Here is a 16,072-nt window from a genome sequence, read left to right as displayed (position 1 = left end):
ATTTATATCGACGAAGATCCTGGAAATCGTTTATCAAATAAATCCTAAACTATTTTAATATGAATCCTAAGCGTAACCTTAGTGTTCCTTTACCTTTATTTCGGCGATTAAGATCCACGATTCTCAACATTATACGACGAAACAAACTTTTAGGACAAGCTATTGTATATGTTCGAACGTATGCGATTTTCTGATCTGATAAATCTCATTGAGAGAATATAAAATGAATTAAACTGTGCAAAGTTTAAACCTGGCTTCTGGAATTTTGTTAACAGCATGCGACTAAATAACGACATGTGTAGAACATTGACTGGGACAGTGGACAAAAGATACGATGAATATAAACGAAGAAAACATCGAGGATTGTTACATAATTATTGGTAAGTTCTTATATGATTTAATCTAAGTAACGTTCAATAATTTTTTAATGTTTTATCAGGTTTAAGTGTCCTGTTTTTCTACAATCGTCCTAATACTTATGGCGAGCATGTACACTTAAAAAAGTTGAATCTTGTTCCGGATTCCGAACACAATGATATATCAGATTCAATGAAACACGGCAATCGCGTTGTTAAAAGAAGTTAAGCTTCAAAGATTAAAGATACAAGGTGTTTGTTCACGGAACAATGGCGGATTCCTATTTACATTACAAAGCTTTAATCTTCGAACTCGAAACCATCCAGTGAAATGCTTAGCTGCGCAACGGACGTTTTAGAGGGCGATGAAAAAAAATAAATAATAAAACGCACGAGATGCGGCAACAAAGCTCATCAAGCTGCGAGTTAAAAATTTTTAATAACCCGAATATCTCGTAAAAATGCACGGTCCAGTAAACACCGATAAAATCGCGACAGAATTAAAAAAGTTACGTGGCATTCTTCACGAAAGCTACGTTTTCACAATATTAAATGTCAAGCAGCCCGCAACAACGCGCTCCAAACTTCCTCCTTTCGTCGAGACAAAAAAAAAAAAAGATGACAATCGTTCTCGATCCATCGTTACATCGTGTAAACGATTATTTTCTATCTATTAGTCGAAGATGATCCGATAACGATAAAAGGAGGAAGCTTCAGAGTATAAGCTTTAGACCCGCTGTGAAAAATTCGGACGTCGTGGAAGCTCATGGTCAACGCTTAAGTTCATCCGCTATAATCAAAAATGTTTTTCGTGGAGAAGAAAACAACTCGCCCGTACATCGACGTGGTAATTGAGTTAGAAAGGTCAGTCTTTCGTCAGTTCCATGCTTCGTTCTTTTATCAGAGATCGACATTACGTTGTACACTGCCCATAATCGACACTTTCCGTCGCGTTATCGATCCAGGTTTGCATCTCTTTCACACAGAGAGATCTTGTGGTCGCTCGAACACGATCATGCAATCAAAATTCAGGAAGTAATCGTGACAACGGTCAAACGCGTAGCTACAAATAGAATTGTATTCGAAACACCAATATTGGAACGTAATAATTGAACACTGTTCGATCTACGCACTCTCGAAACCGATTGCCGATATTTCAGTGAAATATACGGAGAAAGTATAACGGCTAGCTGGCGAAACAATATTTTTCCACTTTGTTCTTCAATTATTCCTTATCGAAATCTATTCTTTGTTTTCGATAAATTGCTTTGCTCGAATCTTGTCAAGGACTATTACGCATCAAAGTGTTTGCCGGTGTTACATAACGAGCACACTCGATAAGGTATTTATCGTAGAAAGCTTTGAACGCCAAGTGCCGTGGCACCTGCTTCTCTGTTTCAGCACCAAACTGCTCCTACCACGTTTGCGAACGATCAAACATTGTACTAGTCGACTGAGAGATTACCATATAAAGAACGGTGTAATTTTTACCAAGATTATGAAAAATCTTATCTACCTTTAGCTAGGAAACTGAGACGAGCACTTTTATCAAATAATAAATCAGTGCGAATTAAATATTTCTAGATAACAACTCGGTAAACATATTTCCGATTCTTTGAATTTCAGTCGTATTATTATGATGTCGCGCTTTGGGTCTATTCTAAAAAAAAGTAAACTGGAACGAAGCACAACGTATTAATAACACGTTTGAAACCCGAAGAATTACAAATTCACATTGTCTGTTCACCGAGAAAAAAGTTTAAGATCCAAAACTTAACAAACTCTCTCTCTCTTTCCTTGATTACTTTTCGCAGATTCAAAGAAACTCAGCCACAAAATCAGGAATTAGTTAACAAAACTACTAACGATACAGAAATCATCATCCTCTGCTACCTACTTTTCCTCTTGTCACAAACCATCGACGTGAAAACAGATTCGATAGATGAACCGTGTCTTTCGTCTACCGTCGAGACGACCGAATGATCAGAATCCTAGAAAAATACACATCAAGCGGAACTACTGTTGAGACAACGGAAGGAATGAAACGCCGCTGTATTTCACTCGCATTGTTTCGCCGTCCTAGAAATCTACACGGAACAGCTAGTTTTTCGCTGATAAAAACCGTTCCGTTAAAGTTGAAGTAGAAGGAAGAAATATATTGGGCTACGAGGAGGGACAGGACGTGATACGAATCCTCGGTCCCTTGCATAACGAAATTGCAAGAAAAATTTCCGCGACGCGTCAGGAACATCGGTCCGGAGAAAATTCGCGTTAACCGCGAAACTGCGCCAAAGTCTGCCGCATCATGGTGTTCTCAGAGGGCTTTTCACTGAAAGTCGAAGGTTTTACGGTGCAACCGGTTGACCTGAACGTCATTCGCTCCGAAGAATGATCCTTTGGCCTTGAAGAAAATCTCATCGACAATCGACATTGTTTCGAATACTACCTTAAGAATCATTCTTTTTCTTCTTCATTAATTATTGTGCAAATTGATAGGATAAATACAGTGATCTCTGTAATATTTTTTTGTACCCACTGTAATTTCTTATATTCGTATTAATTTCTAACACGTATCTACGTACACATGCGCCTTTCACGTTGCCTAGATACAATTGCAAAAGTATAAACAATACCGGTATTATCGAGTATCAATAAGAATAATTATACCAATTTACGAAGATAAGGGTAGTGCAGAGTACCGATAACGTGGCGTGAATGGCAGCGTAATAATTACACAATAATCTATGTGTTGTATTAACTTTCTTTCGTGTGAATATTAAATACACGATATAATGTCATATCTCAAGTAGGTTTATTACGAGCTGTTTAATTAACGCGACTACACAACCCGTTCAACGGTGTTTTGGTATCAGGATAAATTTACCACGAAATATCCACGTGTATATTTTTCAAAATTCTCGATGAATTCAGATTATCGAGAGGTCTGGATGAATAACAAATATCCTATTAAATTTGTTCTCTGGGAAAATCGAGTAACTTTCGTACGAAAAATTCTCTTACATTCTGGATAGTTAAAAAGATGCTTAAATCGAACACCACCGTACGTACGTACACTGTGAAATAAGGAATACCGCAGAGAAATCATAAAAGCACGTTATAGAAGCCATTCCGAGCTTATAAGCTCCCTATTGTGTACTTTCCTGAGCTCGAATTTCCAGGATTTCCAGATATCTCGGATTGTTTATCAAGGACCGATTGCTAATCTGGAAAATCTCTCTGACTACTTCGTAGGAGTTTGCGAAGGGAAGATCTGCGATAGGACGTACGCCAAGAATTTTCGTACGTGATTAACCATTCAGACGACATTGGCAAATTTTGAACAGGATGTCTCGCGTAATTAGGATAAGCTACAGCTCTGAAACGATAGAAAATAAAGAACAATTTCATTAGGCACGATTAAACGGTTTCGAACGACGTAAGATCTATTGGGTTGGCGTCTAAGTGATCGTGGATTTTGTCAATACCATCTAATGAAATTGTTGAAATTGTTAAAATTGTTGAAAAAATGGAGATAATTTTGAAATATCCGAAACGCTGCCAGTTTCGTAACATGCACCTATACTGGGTTGGCAACTAAGTGATCGCGGATTTTGTCATTAGATGGTATTGATAAAATCCGCAATCAATTAGTTGCCAACCCAGTATAAATGTGAAACTGGCAGCGTTTCGAATATTTCAAAATTATCTCCATTTTTTCAAATTGGATTGCAAATCTTTTTATACGTCGTACATCGTTCGTCGGGCCGTTTAATTCCGTTCCATGAGATTCTTCTCTATCTTCTACCGTCTCAGGGCTAATTTATTAATATATTTAACCAAGTGAACGTGAAACAATCTGTATACATATAATTGATGCAACGTGCTATAAACGAAGTTCGAAGTTTCGTACAATTTCGTCGATCAAACGAAATCGACTTATTCTTGCGATATGAATATTAATAGAGAATAAAGTCTACATTTATCGGGGCGTTATTTTACAAAAGCGTTATCGAATAAATTGGAAATTGATATTTCAAACTCATCGCTGCTTTTGTTTGAAAAATAACTATTAAATTAATACGTCAAACACGAAACGTTCGCTATGGTAAAAACAGCCCTTCGCGATACTTAATCCATTTTAATTCTCGGTTATTAATTATCTTCGGTAATGGTGCACTCGCGATAAAATAAAGTTATTCAGCTAGTAAGGAGAAAGTAGCATGGATATAGAAGGGAAAAATTGCAGAGGATTTGCGTGAAAGAGAACGCTATAAAAATCTATAAGAATGTAGCATTTTAAAGAGCTGGGTGAATGCGAACGTCAGGCTTTGCTCATCGCGGCGAGGCAGAATTAAATTTGCGAAAATTAACTGTATATAACGTAATGCGTCCAATGCGGCTAATAACGAGAGCTTGAACGCTGAAAGAAATAAGAGACGCGCAAGTCGTGACAAAATGTAACGAGTTCGTAATGCAACAAGTTCATAACGACTATGCATTCTTCGTACGAAACGAAAACCTCTCGTCCTGATTCAAAAAAAAAAACTAAGTTTCAGCTTCGGTACGTAACTTGTATCCTAACATGTTCTCTGAAGAAGCAGAGTAAGTAGTTGGACGATGAATGAGCGTATTTGAAGGTAGGTAATTGAATTACTTAAAATTAATTTCTACCGACGAAATGCTTCCAATGCATAAATATATCTAAGTAAATAAGGGACAGATACAGCCATTGCTCTATGACGATCCGACGTAGTATGTTGGGGTGCTCTTCTTTAATTTGCCTCTCGCTAATTGGCCGCAATCGTAAAAGGTTCATTTTACAATTACTCTATACCTTTTATGGACTCTACAATTCCGACATAGAAAGTTAGAACGCTCTCCTTTAAATTGCCTCGTTAATCAACTGGGTCGGATCATATTCGAAATCATACCACATTGCAGAAAACATCGATCGGTTTTATTCTATGTCAACTTACAAAGCCGGTGAAATCAACGGATCTCTATTCGAACGATTTTCCTGTCGATTTTGACGAATGGCACGATTGAAAAAGAACATTGAAACCTCGTGCTATTTTCGATGGTCCAATTACTTAACCCGTTAACACTCGCGCCCGTATGACACACGAGCACAGCTAACCGATCATTTTTAACACATTTCTTGTACTAATAAACAGTCACGTCATATTCGCGTTTATTCCACTCGCTTTCTCTGGTTTTAGCTTACGCTATACAACTCGTTGTATCCATGAAAAACGTGAAATACAGCGTTAAAATCACAAAGGATAGCCGGGAAACGATTCTGCCGAAGAAAAAATCGCGCATCTTTAATCGGTTGGGTGGAAGAGCACGTTCAGAGATTAAACAAGTCGACAAAGAAAGCCGATTGGCCCGATAAACCAACCGATAATGGAAATCGCGATCGAAGCTGAAAAAACGGACGATACGTTTGAGAAACACGACGACACGAAACGATATCGAACGGTACGCGAAATAAATCGAAGGCTTTTCATCTGACGAGATAGGTGGTACTCGAGTAGACTTTAGCCGTGAAGTAGAGCCCAAGAGGCATCCAAGAGACAGTTTTAATGACCCTTCGAAAGTACGCGGCCCGAGTTCGCCATCTCCACGGCTATTTCGTTCCAAGCAGCGTGCTAGCCAAAGGTACTGGCACTGCAACTAGTAGCCGCGGGTATTCCCGCTGGCAACGTCAGCACACTTTGTCACCTGGTTAGGGGATCGTTTTTCTACGCTGTCAACCTGGCCGTACTGGCTGGAATACAGAAATTCATGGAGCAGCTTCTTGCCTCGCGATCATCTACACGTATGTACCTACGTTCTAAATTCTACGAGTTGGCAAAGTACATTTCAAAGGACACGCTTCAAGTACCTTCGTTAGTTTTCAGCGGACGAAAACGTAGTACCAAGGGAAAATATTCCATTCGTTTGCGGTAATACGCTATCACATAATCATATTATACCGAAAGATTGCTAACTTATTGAGATTCCGTGTAACGCGCTGATTATCAAACTGCGAATTCATCTGCGAATTTAGATTTTTAAGAATACAATCGAAAAAATAAAATCATTATATTCGATATATTTTTCTGTGCAATTTCGCGCTCTCAAATTTCCTGTAAAAACACACAAATCCGTGGTCCACTGATTACGACACGCATTTAATACAGAAAGTCGTCTAATGGGACGCGCGATTTTTCAACTGTTCGGGATTGCGTGACAAAAAGAAGTTTCGAAACAGAATTTATCGGTATCGAGTGTACGACAAATGGCCATAATCAAATTCTGATAAATTTTTGCTCGCGACGCTTTCTGTTACACGGCATTTCAAGCAAATGCTCAAATTGCTAATTTATTGAAATTCCGCATAACGCGCTGATTATCAAACTGCGAATTCATCTGCGAATTTAGATTTTTAAGAATACAATCGAAAAAATAAAATCATTATATTCGATATATTTTTCTGTGCAATTTCGCGCTCTGAAATTTCCTGTAAAAACACACAAATCCGTGGTCTATTGATTACGACACGTATTTAATACAGAAAGTCGTCTAATGGGACGCACGATTTTTCAACTGCTCGGGATTACGTGACAAAAGGAAGTTTCGAAACAGAATTTATCGGTATCGAGTGTACGACAAATGGCCATAATCAAATTCTGATAAATTTTTTGCTCGCGGCGCTTTCTGTTACACGGTATTTCAAGCAAATGCTTAAAAAATCGTTCGTCGCGTTAAAACACCCTGTTATACTGCGGTATACACCTCTGTATATAGCTCTCGATCACAGAGTTGAAACGTTAAACGAAAAAGTAAATCTGGCAACGATAAACACTACGATTCTTTCAATTGATCGCGAACGATTTTAATTTGCTACGGAAAATCGATATACAAAGGATGAAAGGTTAAAACGATCGTTTCATTCAGATTTTCTATACAACACGAGTAATTTTACTACTCTTGAAAAAAATACTATAGCTTCGAGTATCGATCGATTAAAAGCCGCTGGTATCCAATTTAAAATTCTTCAGGCACGGCCTCTTTAACCGAGAAATATATCCCCCATCACTGGGCACGTTCAAAGACAAAAAGACATAGATAATCGTATAACGTGGATCACGAGGACGAGTTTCGATCCTCGATTGCAACAAAGTTACTTCTAAAGTGTCGCGACACGTATCGAGCAACTTCGCGAGCCAGCCTTCAAAGAAACATCTTACGAAGTTTGAATATTCCCAGATACTTGTTGAAGTTACAATTTGTTTTTAAAATTACATTTCGCTCGCTATATTTATCAGACGGGATACTCTTCGCGTATAGATTTTCCGTTGACGAATAATAAACACGAGTAATAAATCTTACGATAATTTATAAAAACGAATTCCACGAAGAATTATTACATAGTTATTTTATCGAGACAACGCGAGAACGAAACGACGACGTATACGTACAATTTTAATACTAATTGAGCTCGACAGTTTTGTTAATTTAATCGTACCTTTGACAAGTTGACAATTTTACCACGTTTGTACGATAATTTCCCTGTATTTCGGATAGATGGATATAACAGGCTTTCGTTTTCGTTGTTTCGCGGTTTAGCAGTTTGCACCCATTGCATCCATCTACTGGTTATTCATATTTGCCGATTTTAGCACATTAAACCAGAGAGAAAACGTATATCTTAAAACATCCAAAGCGTCGCCACGTGGTTTTCTTGTGAAAGCTTCGAGTTTTAAATAATACACGTTGTCGTGATATATTAAAATTCAATTAACACGAAGAAATAATCAGAAGTTTGTACATTATCTGGCTTTATAAATCTCGAATAAATATCTGTTAAACTTACATTCTCAGTTTTAGTAAGAGAATCAAGTTAAATTATTCTGTATTGTTCTCTTGCAATATCATACCTCACAGTTTATGACAATATTTCGTTTATCGTCGAATTTTACATAATCCGTGGAAGCATAGATTTAGTAGAAACAATGAATTATACTTAATATGTATACGCCATTAAACCACTTAAACATTACACGTACAAACGAATGTAATATTGTATATAATTAAATATGCAAATTAGACGTACAATGAAATATGAAATTCAAGCATGATACAACAACGTCGCGCGGTACAAAAGCATAGCGTTAGATTTAACAGAATGTTATTCGTCTAATTGTAAGAATGGAAAGTACAAATTAAAATCAGCGATCGTAAGCGATCGTTTCGGAATAACGAACGGGAAACTGGTACATAGAAAATCGATATTTCGCTAAAATATAACATAATATAATATAATATAATATAAATATATAATTGTAATTGCAGGTTTAACTGGAAACTCATATAGCGATAGAAAGCTACATATACGAAGATATAAACGAATGTAGAGATTTCGTTTGAAAGAGACGAGACATAAAGTAATACGGTCAACTCAGTTTAGTTCCAGGTAAACCACGTGTTGAAGCTTGGCACGTTTGCGTGAGAATCGAACTGCGAGGCGTAACAGTATAGCCGAGTTATCAAACTTGGCAATAGCAACTACTAAAAAGTTTCGAGTGGAAAAGTACGCATGGAATTATCGCTACGTTTGCCCTGAAAAGAGTATCGATGTTTGCTGTATTAATTAAAAATACTTTTCCTCTTTGATAGCGGCTCGACCAAACCAGTTATCTTTCAACTTCGATCTTCAACATCGTTGCCGGTTGTTCGTTTCAATCTCCGAATCGAGGAGCACTTTTCAAGCTCTCGCAGTTTCCATCGTTGGATGCGATACGATATATAGCGTACAAGTTTGATATTCAATCGTATTATTAGCATTATTCAAATACATCTTGTTTCTCCTGCAAACTTGTAAAGTTATTGTTGAGAATTTTGGATCTTAATAGCCGAAATAATGCTATAGAAATACTAAATTTACACTTAGAATCTATATTAGAATAGTTATATATTTATTTGATAAACGATTTCAAAGATATTCATCGATACACGCTTGCACGCGTCTCAGCACTTTCTTTGTCTCGCCTTCTTTCATATCACGCTGTTAACCGACTGAACGAACAGTTTACATTCCTTTGTTTTCGACACGCTGCGCATACACATACTTCCAGACACTGATATTTCGCATACATGTATCACTACTACGCAGCTAATCTAGTCTAGCACATAAAATTATACATATCTCGATAGTTATGAACATCGATAATGTGCTTTTACGGTATTAAATTGGAGCTTGAAATAGAAAACCAAATCTATGTGTAACTGGACTATACACGTTATAATTAACATACAGGATAATGTTCGCAAAAGACAGTAAAGTTCATAGTTTTATTTATAAAAGATACACGATACCGTGATTCTAGAATGGTTTTCAATTTATTAGTTCGTCGATGATTGGCTAGTTTTTCATTATTCTCCGCGCAAAACATTTATCGGTCATAAAGCAGCCATTATCAGTAATTAGTCTAATTTATATGGGATGATTTAAAGGAGAGTAGGCTAAACAGTTCGCGAAATTGCTTATCGCAATGACACGCTTCACAGGGAGGATATCCTGATGTTTTAATCCGTTCAACCATAACTCAAAGATAATTGAGTCATTTAATAACAATGATAAACATAATTCACGAATGCTATGAATATTCAACCATTAACATTGAAATACCAACGAATATAGCGTGAACAAACGATCCGCGAAACACTTGTGAAACGTTCCGCGGTCAAACGAAAACATGCGTGACCATAATCAACTTTTAAATTAATTTCAAAGAAACAAACTGCGCGAAGGAAGAAAAAGAAAAGCGTAAAATCACCGTGAACTGTAACAGTCTTTAAAATGATCCTTTTAAAACCACCGTGTTTAGATTTGAATCTCTGGCACGATAACCGGGCGAGTTCGGTTAAAAACTTTGGCTCGACAGAATTCCGCCAGTTGTATGTATACGCCGCGTAAGAAACTTGCATATATAAATAATGCATGCATATGTATTACGAAATACGTCACGAAACATCAAAAGGCTAATACCTGAGACCGATAACGTTCAAAATATATTTTCGTTAAATATCAACGACTGTCTCAAAGTCCACCTTCCCTTGGGATAAGCGAACAAGATTTTAGTGCTACGAATCGCGCAATAATACTGGAAGGCAGTATGAATTTGAATATGATAATCGTCTTGAAACGTTGGCGATCTCACCAATCTTGTGTTTGCAATGGGAACGATGATAAATATTATTTGTCTGTGAGCTGTACACTTAATACCTTGCTTTTCTTATTGTTTACAACTGTACTGGAGGATCTTACACTACAATTAATTTATTAATAACAAATGGTTGTACAGATGTTGATTAAACAGGCAACGATGGTTGCTTAACGTGAACTAAATACAACAACGTGCTATAATTAAGATAACTAGATAGTTAATTTGCAACTCTCGTCCTCACGAATCCAACGCTCTCTCCCTCTCTCCCTCTCTCTCTCTCACGCGGACCACACTCTCTCGACAACGCTAGCAACACTCTCTCCTTGAATTCTCGATTCACACTCTCTGGCTTCTCCTCTGACACTGACTGTTAATTCGTCTATGTCCCTTAGCATCCCTTTGACTTTCGTCTTAGCTGCACCACGCACGTGCTCCGCAACCGCTCGTGGCCAGGGTCATGCAGGGCCTTTCCACGAAATTATTCGATCGAAGGACCAACGACACGTTAATGAGCCTGTCAGCACCTCTGCTTTCTCGCGACACTGTTCATGGTTCACCCGATATCTCCTAGGCCTTTTGTCCACGATACTACAGTACCATCTGATTAAATGGATAATTGAAATTTCGAAAATTTTTGACTAATCCAATATTTTTAATTGAAGAGAGGAGGGATGGAAATAGGAAGAAAATAGAAAAGAGGTGGAAAGCCACTTCGATCGTAGATTCGTTTCCTAATCTTTCTATTCGATGCTCGTGTTCCGTGTATATGAGCAAGACACAAGGAACGAGGGAAAGACAATATTGACCGAGGAAGACAGGTAAACAAAACATTTATGTAGGCAACTGGCCGAACAACCTGCACCTTGCTCAGCCTCGCTGGTCGAAGGAACGCGTTCATATTTTTTCTATTCGTTGGACGTTACTGTTTGTCGACCTCTTGTCGCTCTAAATTACCACCTGTGGTTACTCGATAAACTTGCCCGGTTGGAGAAAGATTGTGCCGCGCGTGAAGACCTCGCGATCTCATTAACGAAAAGTAAAAAAAAAAAAGAAAAAATAAAAATAACACAGGTATGGGTCAAAGGTATAATCTGGCGAAGTTTCTGGCGTCAATTGCCTGCACAATTACGAGTTTCACATCGCACGAGCACACAACATGCAACACGAACTTTAAGAAAAAGAAAAGAAACGACCCCGAGGATTATAATTTCGATCAATTTCGGATAAGTTTTGCCAGTACTTCATCTGGACGTGGAAAATTTGTCACGCGTTAACAGTGCCATGGAAATATTGGGAAATGAGCGTAATAAATTTGTTTCTACGATATTTGTGACGAAAGCAACGCGTGTCGGACCATAGACAGACCTCTTTCACTTACGCTCTCTTGCGAACAAGCTAACGGTACGTATTTCTATCGCAAACCTATGTTTCTCTTTCGTTGTCCATGCGAATAAGTTAGGATTTATCGCGTTATTTTTATTATCTGCCGAAAGCAATACGAAAAGCAGAAGTACAAGTAAATGTACAAAGGAATCATTGGAAAAGAACGACAGAGATTAATATATAGAATCGATGTACACGCCTATTTGAGAGAAGGTTAAAATTTCGCGGATCCGACGAGGAAAGAACTAATGAAAACCGGTAGAAAATTAATTACGCGAAACCCTTGCTATCAATGCTATCATGCTCTAATTATGGTGGCGAGGGTACATGCGAAGTTTACACGAAACGCGGTGTAGCATCGCGATAAGTAAAATTTACCGCTTAATGTACGAACATGTATATAAAATGTGAACGTAATGCTAATTACAGTTCTCGGTCTGGTAATCGGATCGATAATCCGATTACGTGCAATTGTAATGTGAAAAAAGCGTGAAAAAACCGTGAAAAAAACCGCGATCCGCGAACGCGCGATAGTCACAGGTTTGAAATTACCTTTCTTACAACGCTACCTCCGATTTTCGTCGATTTAACGACGTACGCTAATTAAATTCTACCTTGTTGATGCCCGTGTGAAACACAGGAACACGATCCGTGCGATATTAGTCGCAACAACAAACAGTCGTGTTTTCGCGCTTGAGAAACAGACGCATCCTTCGCGAATCCTTTTCGCGTAAAATGCATTTTTCTTGGAACTCGGATTGACCGAAAGTAATATAGCGATACGTAAAGAAAAAGGAACTTTCCGATAGACTGTATTGATATCGTTATTTACATATTTAGATAAAGCTGTGGTCGTTTAATTCAATTCTAGATAATTACGTCGAACGGTTGGATTCAACAAGTTTTGGAAGAAACGAAACGTATAAAATTTTTGGCGTAGCTCCAAAGAACGATGGTCTTCGTCGTTAACCAACATCGGTTAACCTTTCTTGCGAATTTCTATAGCGTAACGGAACAACAACGAGCCCTAAGAATACCAGGGACCGGAAACTTTTAAGAAATCGTGCACGACGAGGAATTTTCTTGCGCTTTCTCGAGCTCATCAGCTTTTCGAGTTCAACGACTTTGCTCAGGTTTCTTACGTACGGGTTGAAAACAAAGGAACTAGAAGAAAAGTCGACGGCTTGCGTTCTAATTACAACCGACGTGGTAACAAAGTGAATTTCAACGTTTGTTTTTCTACCCACGCCTTTTTCCATTGAGCCGACAATCTCGAATAAAATAACATTTTATTCAACATGGTGAATGGAAATCATGTAGTTACCAGAGAACCGCGATAGTTTGTGCCTAAACTCTCTATAAAATAATCTAAAATAATCGCAAGATTAAAATCGAATTGCGCGAAATGTAAATATAAGATACAGAATGCAGGAGAATTTTCTATAGAAAAACTTCTCTAGAAATAAATTTCTCTACGCGTTTCTATTAATTGAAACTTAAATTAATTAATTAAAACTCGATACAATTGCGGGAAGCTCCTTCGGCTAAGACAAATTTTATATTGTCTCGTCGATCGTTCTATATAATTTATCACGGAATAATTTTTCTAAAATTAACTTGATACCTCGCTTCGATACGTATAATAAAACAAACCACAGAGCTTGGTATATTGCGCGTCCAATTTATCCTGATACTTCGACAAAATATTTATTCTATATTTGAGAACTCACACACGAGACATAAGTTTGAAGATATCCTTTCCTACTAGAACTCTGGATTGACATAAGTTTGTAGCATGTACCGGATATTGCATTCTTTGAGAACATCTTTTACGAAGGGCAGAATCGCAGTAGTATAGATTGCTTTTTAAACCGACTCACTTCGGTCTCGCTGTGATACATTCGAACCTATCCTGGAGTCTAAATTAAACTTGCCACTGTATATAAAAGAAAATAAACATTTCCATATTTTACTATTATTGACTGGTTTATTTTATAAAAATTTTTATTCCTCTCAACGATGACGAAGAGTGAGCGAAGTAAAAGTTTCCTTTTAAAAGGATATAGTTATATCGCAGTAACAAACGACGTAAGTACCAAAATTAGCAAATACAATGTATATTTTGTTAAAAATCTTCACTTCCCTCGCTTACGTTATTCGTTCTATTTTAACTTCTCAGTTACCATAGATGTACCATAAACACATAACAATAGAAAATATTTATTTGTAAAAAATTCTTATTTCCAAGCAAAGGACCAATAGCAACAGGCACGAACTGACATATCTCAAATACATTAGCACACTATGCGTGAGAAACGTTAATCGACCGTGATTCGTCCATGACGAAAACATATCTTTGATCTAGGATACCGGTTTAGGGTTCGTTACGCACATTTCCTTCGGTGAGATGAGATTTTCGATTTCGTCAATTAAATCGTACGTCTCTAACGATAAATCACTCTGAACATCCTCGTCGTTCTAAAAAATACATTCCAACTATCGTTCCAAATATCAAGAAAATTAACTTGGTTAATTATAGGAGTTACAAAATAGGATTTTGTATATAATATGTTAAGAAATAGTAGAATATCCTGTTAAAAGAACTTTAATTGACCTATTAACTGACAAGGACGATTCGATTTATTTTCTTAGGAATCATATTTTTAATTACGTTCTTGCACTTGTATATATTATCCTTGCTTAACTGATTTGCTAACCTTAAAATCCACCTAACTAACATTAACCTACAAAATTTTCTATTCTCTACCCGAAGGAGATTTTAACTAAGAAATGACTCAGATTAAAAAACTGCGAACTTATATTTTACCAACGAATCAAAAAGCAACACCAACAGCGATCAATCACGTTTACCGTCAAGAAACGGCGAGGAACAAAAAAAGGCGACGTAAACAAGACAGACACGTAGAACCATCGAAGGCATCTACGAACGATACGCAATCATCGTTTTTGCGACCTCGTAGGAATTAGCTGCAAAATGTCGGCAAGAAAAACGATTTAGGCTTGGCGTGTCCCTACGTAACACGATACATGCCCCGAAAGCTGTCACATCGAAGGACAACGGTATACCCGATTGCGAGACATGTACACAAGAGAAACATCGAGGGAAACGATGCAAACCGGCAAACACTCAGCCCAGAATCCTCTTATCCAAACAAAGCAACCGGAGTTGTACACGACGTGTGTACGACGCGACGTGTATACGACGTTAAGCGGTCGAGTGTGTGTGTTGCGGTAATAGTGCGAACTATATCCCGAATTGTGTCTCTCTTTTCTATCTCTATTCGCGTCTCTCGAGGTTGCACACGCCAACGCATCAGGGAAACGGAGAGAAGCAGCGATGCACAGCTGGCTCCGAACAACGCTCGTCGTTTTCTTCGCGAATCTACACTTACATGACTATACGTATATACATATGAGCATTTAACATACACACCTGGTCGGGCCGACTCAAGGTCAGGTCACTAGGCCGCGGACGCACACACAGTGGTTGCTTATCTCCCCAAAACTGTAACGGCAGTGGCGATAATCCACTCGATGACAGTCGTCATAACCTCTGCTCTCGTTCTTCTTTCATCGATGAATGTATCTTCTACCTGTTCGCATTTGGCCTCGGAGAAACAGCCCAGCCACAACAACAACGACCAAAGATCACGAGAGAACGACTCGCCCTTGCACACGACGGATCAGCACGAACATGCGACGACGCAACGAGAACAACGTTGACACGTCTCGACCGCGTTTCACCGAGAGCACCGACACTAACCAAGTCGAAGGACAAGAACCGTGCTGTGCACCTGTGTGTACGTGTGTCAAAACGAGTCGCGTTTTCCTCGAGCGGAGTAGTGACAAGAATCGACCTGACCTCTTCGAGCCTCACCGAAGAACTGGCGGGCTCGTGCGCTCGCACGCACCCGTCATCCCCTCCACGGTTACGCGACACCTATCTGCTCCACCGTAAACCCTCGCTACTTCTTCCCCTACTTTACCTCCCCTCCATCGCACCAGACGCCATCCAGCTACCCCTATACTCTTCCCGCGATTCGTGTACACGAATCGCGGGAGCGCGGAAAATTTAAAGACCAGACTTAATTATAACTC

At 38.4% G+C, this 16,072-nt stretch overlaps 2 protein-coding genes across 5 annotated transcripts in view; both read right to left on the bottom strand.

Moving 5' to 3' along the window:
* The window catches only part of LOC126916720 (heparan sulfate glucosamine 3-O-sulfotransferase 5), a 147,828-nt gene extending 131,927 nt beyond the window's left edge, over positions 1-15,901 (bottom strand). For 2 of the 4 annotated variants that reach the window (XM_050722794.1, XM_050722796.1), the window contains exon 1: positions 15,408-15,899. The gene's annotated coding sequence lies outside the window, so the exon portion shown is untranslated. Of the gene's footprint in view, positions 1-15,407 lie in introns of all 4 variants that reach the window. The other 2 variants (XM_050722797.1, XM_050722792.1) reach the window with 2 other exon arrangements.
* Positions 1-16,072, bottom strand: part of LOC126916704 (rotatin) — a 237,586-nt gene that overhangs the window by 177,593 nt on the left and 43,921 nt on the right. The window lies entirely within an intron of this gene.

This window comes from Bombus affinis, chromosome 5, assembly GCF_024516045.1.
Source record: "Bombus affinis isolate iyBomAffi1 chromosome 5, iyBomAffi1.2, whole genome shotgun sequence".
NCBI classification, from domain to species: Eukaryota; Metazoa; Arthropoda; class Insecta; order Hymenoptera; family Apidae; genus Bombus; species Bombus affinis.
The sequence above is the reverse complement of the archived record's forward strand: the minus strand, read 5'-3'. Positions and strand labels throughout refer to the sequence as shown.